Genomic DNA, 11,205 nt, shown 5'->3' with positions numbered 1-11,205 from the left:
GCTAAGAACTTATCCCACCGCCTGGCTAAAAGAAGGGTGTTAAGTAAACACTTGTTTGAATTAGCGGAACAGATAGACGCATCTTCTAATCTTACCTCCTTTCTCTGTTTATGAATTCGTTCCCTGTGGGTGGTGAAGGACAGAGCCCCAGGCTGGGTGCTGCACTCAGGCATGACTGCTGCACTGAGCTTCCCAACACTTCCTTTGCACTTTAGTGAAGACAGGTGTCAGGGGAGTGGGATGCAGGCCTGGTGTCCCCCAGCCTGGCCCTTTCTCTGAGGATCAATCACCTCCTTTCCCAAAGCCACTGATGAGGGGACAGGCCTCAGTGGCTATTCTCCTACCAACATCCCCCCGGACAGAACTGATTAGATAATGAGGGGCACCTAGTACAGGAGGAATGGGCCTATTGCTGTATTAGTTCCCTGCAGCCATGGTAACAAATGTGGTGGCTTAAAACAACAGGAATTTATCCTCACAGTTCCTGATGCCAGTGATCTGAAGTCAGCATCACTGATTCAAAGCATAGCAGAGCTGTGCTCGCTTCAGAGGCTCCAGGGGAGAATCTGTTCCTTCTCTCTTCCAGCTCCTGGTGACTGCAAGCATTCCCTGGCTTATGGCTGCATCACCCCAATCTCTGCCTCCATCTTCATATTTGCCTCACTCTGATACAAAGACATATGATTACTAGTAGGACCCATCTGGTAATCCAAGATAATCTCCCCATCTTAGAGTCCTTAGCTTAATCACTTCTGCAAAGACCCTCTTTCCATAGACGGTAACATTCACAGGTTCCAGGGATTAGGAGATAAATATCCTTTGAGGAGGAAGAACATTTTTCAACCTACCCCAGCTTTCCAGGCACCATGCAGATTTTCCCTCAATATTTCAAACTAAGAGACACAGAAGCTATAATTGCTGGTAAAAGCTTGAAGTGAGTAACCTAATATTTAGAGTCTGTAGCAGCCTTTTTCAGCAACATGCTCTCTGCAGAGAAAGACAGGCAAATGGAGCAGAAGCAGAGAGGGCCAACTATGAGGTCTGACAAAAAGAGAGATGGAGGAAAGTGCTATCCTGGCCAGAGCCCCTCCCACTTTCCTTTCATTAACCTCCTTTACTTGGGCTACACAAAGTTTTTCTGACATGGAGTAACCAAGATTCCTGGTTCCAGCTGGAACCTTGGGCAGATGCCTGCATCCTTCAAAGCCTCAGTCCCTCTCCTGCAAAAAGGGTTTCATGGTAGTCCTTACCTTGCAGACTTTGAAGAGAAAGTACTTTCAGGATCTGATGTGTGGAGCAAGGAGAGGGTGCAAGAAGGTCGTGTGGCAGCAAGTCGGCAACTTGTGAAGATCTGCAGAGGGAGAGCTGGAGAGAGTTACATGTTGATCAGTTAATATGCTCTTGTAAGCAACAGACATCTTTCCTGCCTAAAACAGAGATGGAGCTTATTGGAGAGATGTTGGGTATCTCACAGAGCAGCCAAGCCTCAGGAAGTACGCGAAGACTAGAAGCTCCAGGGTCCCCAGAGGCAAGACTTCAAGAGAAATCTCTCCGGGAGGCTGCTTTCAGAGGGACTTGGTTCCAACTACAAGCTTCCAGCAAATTCAGGTTCCTGGTGAGAGAAGCCGATTGGCCTGGGTGGGATCCTGTTCACCGGGCGGAACAGGGAGAGCTGGCCCTCTGACTGACAGTCCCAAAGACACCTGCTGCATCTCCTGCTAGGCCTCATCAGGCCACACCTGGGAGAGGGTCTGTGGAGCAAGAATGGCTCCTGTTATTTGTAAAACAAGGGTGTGGTGACTTTCTCATTACCCAACTGTCAGTAATTTTGCTGGGTCTGAACACTTCATTGCTTCCCCAAAGGGACTAGGATTTTGCCCTGGGCTTTTAGAATTCTTCAAGATGAGGGTGTGGGGATAGAAGTTCAGGAGAGGGATGGAGAGAGAAAAGACGGGACTTGAGGGAGAAGGGTGACAGTCTGGACCAGCGGTTGCCAACCAGTGGTCCGTGAGGTCTGACCACTGGTCTGAACTATCCAAGAACCCTTGGAACCTTGAGCAACACCTCGCAACTTCTATGCCACCTTCAGAAACCTATCTTCGAAGCCTTCACCAAGGGCCACACCTGCCCCCTTTTTACCCTCACCCAGAGGTAAAATTCCCCCCCCTGCTCCTGTTTGGAATCCAAATGCCCAGCATGTTCCTACAGACACAGATTCCATGGCCAAAGCCCCTCTGTGGGCTGAGAAGGGCAGGCAGCGAGGGAAAGAGTCAAGTGAGAAGGAACAGGAGATGGTGGGAGGGTCCCAGGGAGGCTGCAGGGAATGGGATCCTAAGTGGGGACATGGGCCACTGATGGGAAGGGATGCAGAGTTAGAGATGGGTAGAGAGTGGATAGGTCTCGAGGAGGGAATCCGAGCGCCTCCCTGCCTCTCTGCCTCTGGTCTCTGAGGAATGGAAAGCAAAGTGCTGGGCTGAGAAAAGGTGGGTTGTGCTGGGAGCTGCAGGAGCAGGAAGTGTGAGGCGGCTGCTGGGGGCTGAGCGCGTGGCTGCGATGCGAGAACCTGAAGCATCTCCAGCCCTGGGAGAAGCGGACAGCCGGCAGCAGACAGGAGATGAGGGGCCGGGCTCCGGGGCCAGGGGGCTTTCGGACAGTTCCGGAAGGAAACGGAAATGGGTGATGGAGGCCCGTGAAGGCTGTGTCTGAGCAGAACAGCCTGAGCAGGGGTGAGGGCGCTGAGGGATGTACGAGCGCAGTCAGCATCCTCCTCCCGCAGAGCACACCGTCTTCTCCTCAGTCCTGCTGCTCCTCCTGGCCAGTCGGTGGGACAGACGGGGCAGGCGCTAAGACCCTCCGAGGGGAAGGGTCTCGCCCCAAACCACCCAGTTCATTCAGGGCAGAGATGGGCTGCCAGCTGTTATGGTGGAAAGCTCTGCCCACATGGCTCATGGGAGGAGGAAGAACACGGATTCGCCCAGAAGGTGGCCCCGAAAGAGAGCATCAGGGAGACCGTCCCGCCAGGAGCCGGTGGGGGTGGATGGGTCTGCCCCTCCAGCCGGAGTTGCAGTGTATCTCCCAGGTCCCAGTGGCTCTCTGCCTCTTCCCTGACAGCACCTGCTCCCCGGCAGCTCTGCCCCAAGCGGACCACCCGGCACAGAACACACTGCCAGAGCCACGCCCCTCTGTGGGTGACGACAGGCAGACTGTCCTGCAGGAGTGACATAACGGTCAAAGGCCCTCCGCCGGCTCCTTCCGGAGCTGCTGCCATCCCAGATGCTCCCCCAGTGACGCAGGCCCGGGGTCCCCCCGCCCCTCCGCCGGGTCACAGCCAGTGTGGATGTGATCTGGAACAGCCGACACTTGGCTCCCTGCTCCCACGAGCCGGCGCTGTCAGGATGGTATGTGAACATTCTGTCTGAGGGACGTGCTGGCCTGGGTTGAAAGCAATTCCCATCGGCTCAGAACCGGGTGGTCTGTCACAAGGTTATTTTTCAGTTCGATCTAGGCTCAGGAAGTCCTTCGGAGCGAGAGCTGGTATTTTCAAAGGTTAACAAGCCTGTCAGATATCCTTTCATGAGGAAATGTGTTCATCTGATGGCCCTGACTTCCATGCAGTTCCCAGATCGGGGCCCGAGCACAATTTCACTTTAGACTCCGGGCTGCAGTGTCCTGGGGATGCCTGGGCCCGGGAGGCCGGCAGCACAATGCTCTGGTCACTCCTAATGGGGAGCCAGACCAAAAGGGCAGGATGTATGTTCTTAGAGTGTCCTAAGTGTGTGTGTCTGTGTGTGTGGGGACTGTATGTGCCATGAAATGTGTGGCCATATGTTTCTGTTTGCCTGGGGGGCATGTGCGTAAGTTGAGGTGACCATTTGCATACATGTAAATGTGCATGTGTATTCAAGTATGTGTATACACATGTATAGGTATGGTGAGCATGTGTGTGTTCTTGTGTGTACAGGTGGACGTGCATGTGCTCACACATGTATATTGGCCTGGGAATGGGGGCAGTTGAATAGTAAGAGCTTGGTGGGTTCAAATTCTAACCCCACAGTTCACGAGCGCGTGAGCCCTGGCTACTCACCGCCTGGTGCTCTCCTCTCTGAGATGGGATGACACAGCTTCCTCCCCGTGGGACCGGGAGGCTTAACAGACTCGAAGCAGGTGGTGCTTTGGCCCACAGTCAGTGCCCACCAAGGGGCCAACAGATTGTTACTGTTACTGTCCCCGTCATCATCATCATCATCGTCTCTATCCTCCGTGTGTATCATCATCGTCGGCTCCTGGTCTCATCTTATCCCCTGGAGCTGCGGCAGCCTCCATTCCGTCTTCTGCAAAACCCACCCAGAGCTGAGACAGTTCAGATGGAAATGAGTTCGAGGAGCAGTCCAGGGAAATGAGGGACCAGGCCCACTCCCCCCACCCCTGGGAACCTGGCTACAGCAGGAAGTCACAATTTCCCTATCAGCCAAGCGGCACCAGCAAACATCCTTGCTCAGTGAGTCTTCTTTCTACACTGGTATACCCTGCAGAGGGAAGGCAATCAAATGGTTGCTGGCACCTTCTGCAAACCCAGGCCTGGCAGAGGCTTGTGGAAAATAGGAGAAGAGAATACACATATCCCCAACCTCAGGGATTTCCCAGTGACGCTGACTTATCTATAATAATAAAAGCATAATATGCTAATTAGACTGGACGGCCAAACAACCTTCCAGACGAAGCCAGGGCTGTGAGGGCCGAGCCCCTTCCACAAATTTCATGCATCGGGCCTCTATTTTTTTTATAAATAAACAAGAGAGCAAGCCATCTTAACCAGGTATAACTGGAACACAATAAATGGCACATATTTAAAGCATATAATTGCATGTTTTAACCTACGCACACACCATATAACCGTCACCACCATCAAGACAATGAGCATGCCTATCACCCCGAACATCTCCTCATGCCCTGGTGATCCCTCTGTCCCTTTCTTCCTGCACAGTTCCCCCCAGCAGTCAGCCACTGCTTTCTTTCCCTACAGATTAGTTTGAATTTTCTAGAGTTTTAGTTAAAAAGACATCAGAAGTATGTTGGAATCATAAAGTATGTAGCCTTTTAAAACTGCTTCTTTCACTTAATATTCACTTTTCCACATCTTCTTGTGACGTGATAGCTTCTTTCTTTTTAGCACTGAAAAATATTCCATCGCATGGATGTACCACTGTTTGTTCATCCATCCAGCTATTGAAAGACATCCTGGTTGATTCCAATATTGGTGATTATGAATAAAGCTGCTATAGACATGAAAATCCAGATTTGTGTGTAGACATGAGTTTCAACTGACTTAAGTAAATGCTTAGAAATACAATTGCTGGATCACATAGTCGGAGTATATAAGTTTTGTAAGAAACTGCCAAACTGTCTTCCAAAAAGGCTGTACCATTCTGCATTCCCCCAAATGACCTTTAACATATTTTCAAACGATGCTTTTCCGGTGCGCTTCACTGATTGTGTAGATGTAGCGTTTCAGCTGGTCCTTAGGAGGTGCTTTGGGTTCCCGTCCAACACCCAACTCTGTGGGGTAATGGGACACGCGTTTTCCCTGGCCGACACTAGGTGGCACTGTGGGACCGCTGCCGGGACCAGACCTCAGCGTCAGGTCCCACTAAGGCAGCTCAGCCCTAGAGGAGCCCTCCCTGCCTGACCCTCCTGCCAATGGGGCAGCAGCCTCTGCTTCCAGCTTTTCTCTGAATGACAGTGTGTCCTCCCTCTTATGCAGCCCCTTGGTTCCTTGTTCACCAGCCTGTGTGGGTAGGGCGGATCTCCACCCTCCCTCCTTCCTGCCAGAGGCATGGCGTCTCCCGAGATACAGGAGGCAGTGGGAGCAGACAGGAGCCCGGCTAGGGAGAGGCCACCATGCTGCAGACCCTGTCTCCCTCCCAAATGCCAGCGCCCACACCCAGGCACCCAAACCCCTCTTCCTCATCCTGGAAGCTTGGGGAGAAAGCTCTGCTGCCCTGTCTCTGGGAAGACTTGCTTCTCTACAAGGGTCTGCTTCATAGAGCCAGAGGGCCAGCTCTCCTCCCGGCACCTAGGAGCCCCTGCCTGTGCCAGGAGGCTTTGCTGCGAGCCTGTGTGGGGTGGAGGCGAGTGTGAGCCAGGACACTCAGGCCTGCAGAGCAAGCTCAGCCTCCACAGGCCGGTGCTTCCGAGCCAGAGTCCGCAGTGACTTCTCTATGCTTGTCTGCAACGTGGGGAGCGAGTCCCTGCAGACAGGGCTGCAGCGAGGACGACGTGAGTGCGGCCTGTGAACGTGCTTTGTTGGCTGGAAAGGCCCGGGCACCTGTGAGATGTGGTTATCACACAACAATAACAAACCCGACAGCAACATGGCCGGTGTGGGCAGCGCGCCAGAAAGGCCAGGAGAGTGGGAGGGAGAGATGGGCCTTGAGCCAGTGGCAAGGATGAAGGGGCCTGGGTTCGCAGGAGGACGGGGATTGGAGAGTGGGGGTGAGTGGGGCTGGTCCACAGGCTGCGAGGCGAGGACCGAGCCAGGTGGGGGCACTGAGTGCCTGGCCGCTGCCCAGACTAACATCCCGGCCTCTAGGGAACTTCTACCCATGGAGGGCCGTCCGTGGAAAGGCCCTGGCAGAGTGAGATGAGAGCGCTGGGAAGCCGGCCGGAGGCCATGGGAAGCATGCGCATGTCACCAGGTTCTTAGCTGTGATTTTGGAAGCATGGCTCCTCCTCTCCCTTTTCCTGACCGTTGCAATGGGCTTGAGCATGGAGGCTCGCGCTTCTGTCCCACCTCTGGAGGACAGCCTGGCCAGCCCACAGCGGGCAGCACTCGGCCAATGACCCGGGGCTGTTCACACACGCGTTTCTGTCTGCACTGATGCCATGAGCGGTGTCCCCCAAGGCCCCCCCAACAAGGCAGGCAGCCCAGCTGAGGCCCAAACTGTCTCAAGGAGAGAGGCTGGTTACAGAGTCCATGGCAGCACCACCCCAGCACACACACACACACACACACACACACACACACACACACCCTTGGGGAACGAAATGGACGGAGGACAAGGACAGGGTCATCTTCCCTCTGGGGGAAAGCCATGCACAACTGGGCTTTATCTCCGCTGCCACCCACCAGAGCAGAGGTGCTGTGCCGCCAGCCCCTCCCGCACAGTGTGGTGCGACCTGCTTCCCTAGCAGCTCCCTCCACAGCGGCCTTATCACCAAGCCTGGGAACCTGCGGCCAGGAGGCCTTGGCGGCCAGAGGCCGGGGCAGAGGCTCTTCTGTTGGGGGTGAAGGGGCAGTGGCAATAGCTTCCCTTCCCTTGCCTGAGGCTGGTCATCTTCCTGAAATACCAGCGCTCGCAGCTCCTATCGTTGCTGGTGGCTTTGGCCGGAACATCCCTTGAATGTTAACTCTGAACCGGGCAGCAGAGCAACCATGGAGGAGGAGAAGGCACGACGTCAGGAAGGGGCTGGCCGGCTGGCCCGAAGAGGGACACGGGGCTACCTCCTTGGACCCAAGTTCGAATCCGTCCAATTCCCTGCGTCCTGAGCCTGCCTCCTTCGTGAAGAAGGCACAGACGGCGGCAGAATCTGCGCCGATGGGAGCCTGGGTGCTGGGTTCTGGCTTAGTGAGACTTACGTTCTGAGATCCAGGAACGAATCCCCATGTCGCACGGTTGTCCCCTCCCCATGGGAGCCCGGCAAGACCTTTGAGCCAGAAAAGAGGCTGAGAAGCCAGCCCCCTGTGTGCCCTGACCAGCCTCCACGGTGCTTCGTGCTGTTTCCATCTGTGATGTGGGAGCAACAGCACACGAAGGCATGGCATGGGGGTGCCGCGAGAACTAACCAATAGACGTGAAAGCACCGGGAAGAGGGCCGAACTCCACTTGGTGAAGGTGGTATTTCCCCCCAGTGGGAAAGGGGCAATGTCTTCTCACTACACACAAGTAAAACCTCCGTCCCCACAGCCCAGTGAGTCCAAGAAACGAAGCCAACAGCAAACCTGGGAGCTGTGGCTGGGATTCTCGGGACGAGGCCTTTGAAGTGAGGCTCTCCCTCCCTCCAAGGGCTCCGGCAGCCCCCCCCCGCCCCCCCCCCTGCCCCCCCGGCCCCGGCCACGCTTGATGAAAGGGAAGACGGGCTCTGTTGTGGTTTGACACATGCCCCAGATGTCAGGTTGCAACTCCATTTGGCAATTAGCTCTCCGAGGGGGCAGCGTGGGGAGTGGAAAGGGCCGGGCCGGGGGTCAGGTACACCATGCCAGTGCCAGCCATGCCCCATACACGCCACCTGTGCTCCCCCCTGTGGGTAGGATGGGGATGATACCAGCACGGGCCTCTTTCGTAGGGTTGCCAAATTTAGCAAATGAAAATATAGGATGCCCAGATCAATATGAATTTCAGATAAATGTAATACATAGGACATACTTAAATTACAAAAGATTTTTTGATATTTATCTGAAATTCAAACTAATTATATGTCTTGTATCTTATCTGGCAACCCTACTCCCTCAAGAGACTTTACAAGGGGTCATCTGGGTGGAAGACTTGCACGGTAAATGCTTTGAAAGAACAGGCTGGGAGGAATTTTGGGAAGATGGTGGACAGTAACTTTAGCAACCAACATGGTCTTTCATTTTGAAACTCCTAAGGTCCCCCACCCATTTCCACCTCTGCCCCCCGCTCCAGGGGGGTCTCTGTGTCTGCTACACACCTGCCCCGCTCACCCCAGGGTCCTGGAGAAGCTCGCTGGGGTTCTTGGAGGCCAAAGTCACTCTCTGCTCTGGGTCCTGCCCACTGTGGTCAGTGTTGTATGTTGTGGCTTTGGCCTCAAGGAGTGTGCGGTGCAATGGGAGGCTTCAAGCCCATTCAACCCCTGGCTGGAGTGTGAGCTCTGGTGCAGAAGCAGAGGCCTTGGACAAGCTGCTTCTCCTCTCTGAGCCTCAGAGTCCCCATCGGTACAATGGGAATGATGCTACCTTAGCTCATCTTTAAGGTGGGAACCTGAGATAATGCCAGGAAAGCACCTAATATGGTGCCGGGTACACAGTGGGACTGAGTCAGTGTACCTGCTAGTTACGTCTACCACCTGTTTACCGCCCTCCGCTATGCCGGCCGGGCCCGCTGGCAGTCACCGGTGTGCTCTGTCTGAGGGAAGGCTGTCCCTCACTGCTGCCTCCCGCCTTATAGTTCCATACTCTCGGGACTCCGGGCTCCTGACCTTGCTCACTGCTGTCTCCCATGCCCATCTGTCAGCCCCTCCCCGGACCTCACTGATATGCTCTCGTATGATGGGAATGTGGTCCCTGTCCCTGTTCCCCAAATGCAGCAGAGAATCAGACCAACTCAGCTTACACTGCAGTGGGCCTCAGTCCACCACCAGCCCATCCCCTCCCTCCCCTAACAAGACCTTCCCGAAGCCCAGCCACCTCAGGGAAGCAGGCAGGTACCTGAGTGCAGCTCTCTGCTCTGGGTCCTGGGGGATGTACCTGGGGCTGGGGGACAGAGAACAAGCAGCAGTCGAGGCTGAGTGTCCCACTGGAAGGGCAGGGTTAACAGGAGCCCGGGCCCATCCCCTACCCTCACCGGGCTGCAGAAGGAGAGAGTAACTCCCATGAATTATTGACTCATTCATCCAACACACAGTCCTCTGGTGGGATTGGGGGACACAGAGGTAAAGGACACATCCCTGCTTGTGTGGGAACCCCTAGGCCCGAGGGAGGGGGGCAGAAGTGAGGCAGATGCAATGCCGGCAGGGAGAGCCCGGATGGAGGAGGCCCGGGGCTCTCGGGATAGCATAGGGCAGTGATGGCGAACCTATGACACGTGTGTCAGAGGTGACACGTGAACTCATTTTTTGGTTGATTTTTCTTTGTTAAATGGCATTTAAATATATAAAATAAATATCAAAGCTATAAGTCTTTGTTTTACTATGGTTGCAAATATCAAAAAATTTCTATATGTGACACGGCACCAGAGTTAAGTTAGGGTTTTTCAAAATGCTGGCACGCCGAGCTCAAAAGGTTCGCCATCACTGGCCTAGGGGACAGGCTCCCAGTGGTGTGCGGACAAATGGGGTCTGGAGAATATGAAATGTAATGTATCAGTTGACAAGATGTTAAAGCTGGCCATCTCCAAAGTTGGCAAAGATGTGGAACAACGGGAATGTGCGCACCCTGCTGGTGGGAGGCTAATTTAGTACAACTACTCCCGACGCAGGGGAAATGCCCATCCCCGCTGCCCCCCAGGGGAATCTACTCCCAGAGACACACACGCAGGGACACACCAGGGCGCGCACTGCCCACCGCAGCCCCAGACAGGGCGGCCCAAGGCCTCGGTGCTGGAATGCGCCCTGCTCACAGACAACACGACACGGCGATGAATGCACATGAGCTAACTACACGCTGTAGTAGGGACGAATCCCGTCCCCCCCCCCCCCCCCCGCCCCCGCCCCAGACACAGAGTACATGCGTGACTCCATTTTATCGAGTTTTAGAACAAGCAAAACAAAACTGTGGCTTCGGGGGATACCCACATGGGATACCCACATGGGTGTTACAACGCTGACAATAAAAACGCTCACTGTCACCAAGTGGGAATGGTGCTTTCCCCGTGACAGGGCTTCTTCACTGGGGTGATTCTGCACACGCATCCGCCCCCAGGGGTATCTGGTAATGTCTAGAAAGTACCTGATTGTCATGACTGGGGAGGATGGGAGTGTGCTACTGGCCAGGACACTGAAACATCCTACAGTGAACAGGACACACACCCCCACCCCACTCCACATCCTCCCAAGGAATGATCCTGCCAAATGTCATAGTGCCACTGCCGGTACACCCTGACCCAGGAAACACGGGGGCTGCTCACATGGGGTCTCTAAGACGCTGGCCACAAACAAGGGTGGTCATTTTGTGTCTATCCCATAAACTCTGCACAGTGTCTTATACTCCAAAAATACTGACAGAGCACACACTTTGGTGTTTGGGAGATTGTCAGGGAGGTCCATGGTGCGATGTGAGCCTTGATCTCCAGCTGCATGGGGAGCCCAGGGACCAGGCTGTTGCTGGGACACCCCCAGATGGCATCTGCAAGACCTGAGCAGCCCAACACATGCCCTCAACACCCCTCTAAGAAGCTGGAACATGGAGGGCTCCCCATGCCAAGGACACGTGCCCTGCCCAGTGAGGTGAGTTCTCTGGGCTCCATTCCA

This window comes from Myotis yumanensis, unplaced genomic scaffold (genome assembly GCF_028538775.1).
Source record: "Myotis yumanensis isolate MYYU_CA2020_CCGP unplaced genomic scaffold, mMyoYum1.0.hap1 SCAF_14, whole genome shotgun sequence".
Classification (NCBI taxonomy): domain Eukaryota; kingdom Metazoa; phylum Chordata; class Mammalia; order Chiroptera; family Vespertilionidae; genus Myotis; species Myotis yumanensis.
The sequence above is the reverse complement of the archived record's forward strand: the minus strand, read 5'-3'. Positions refer to the sequence as shown.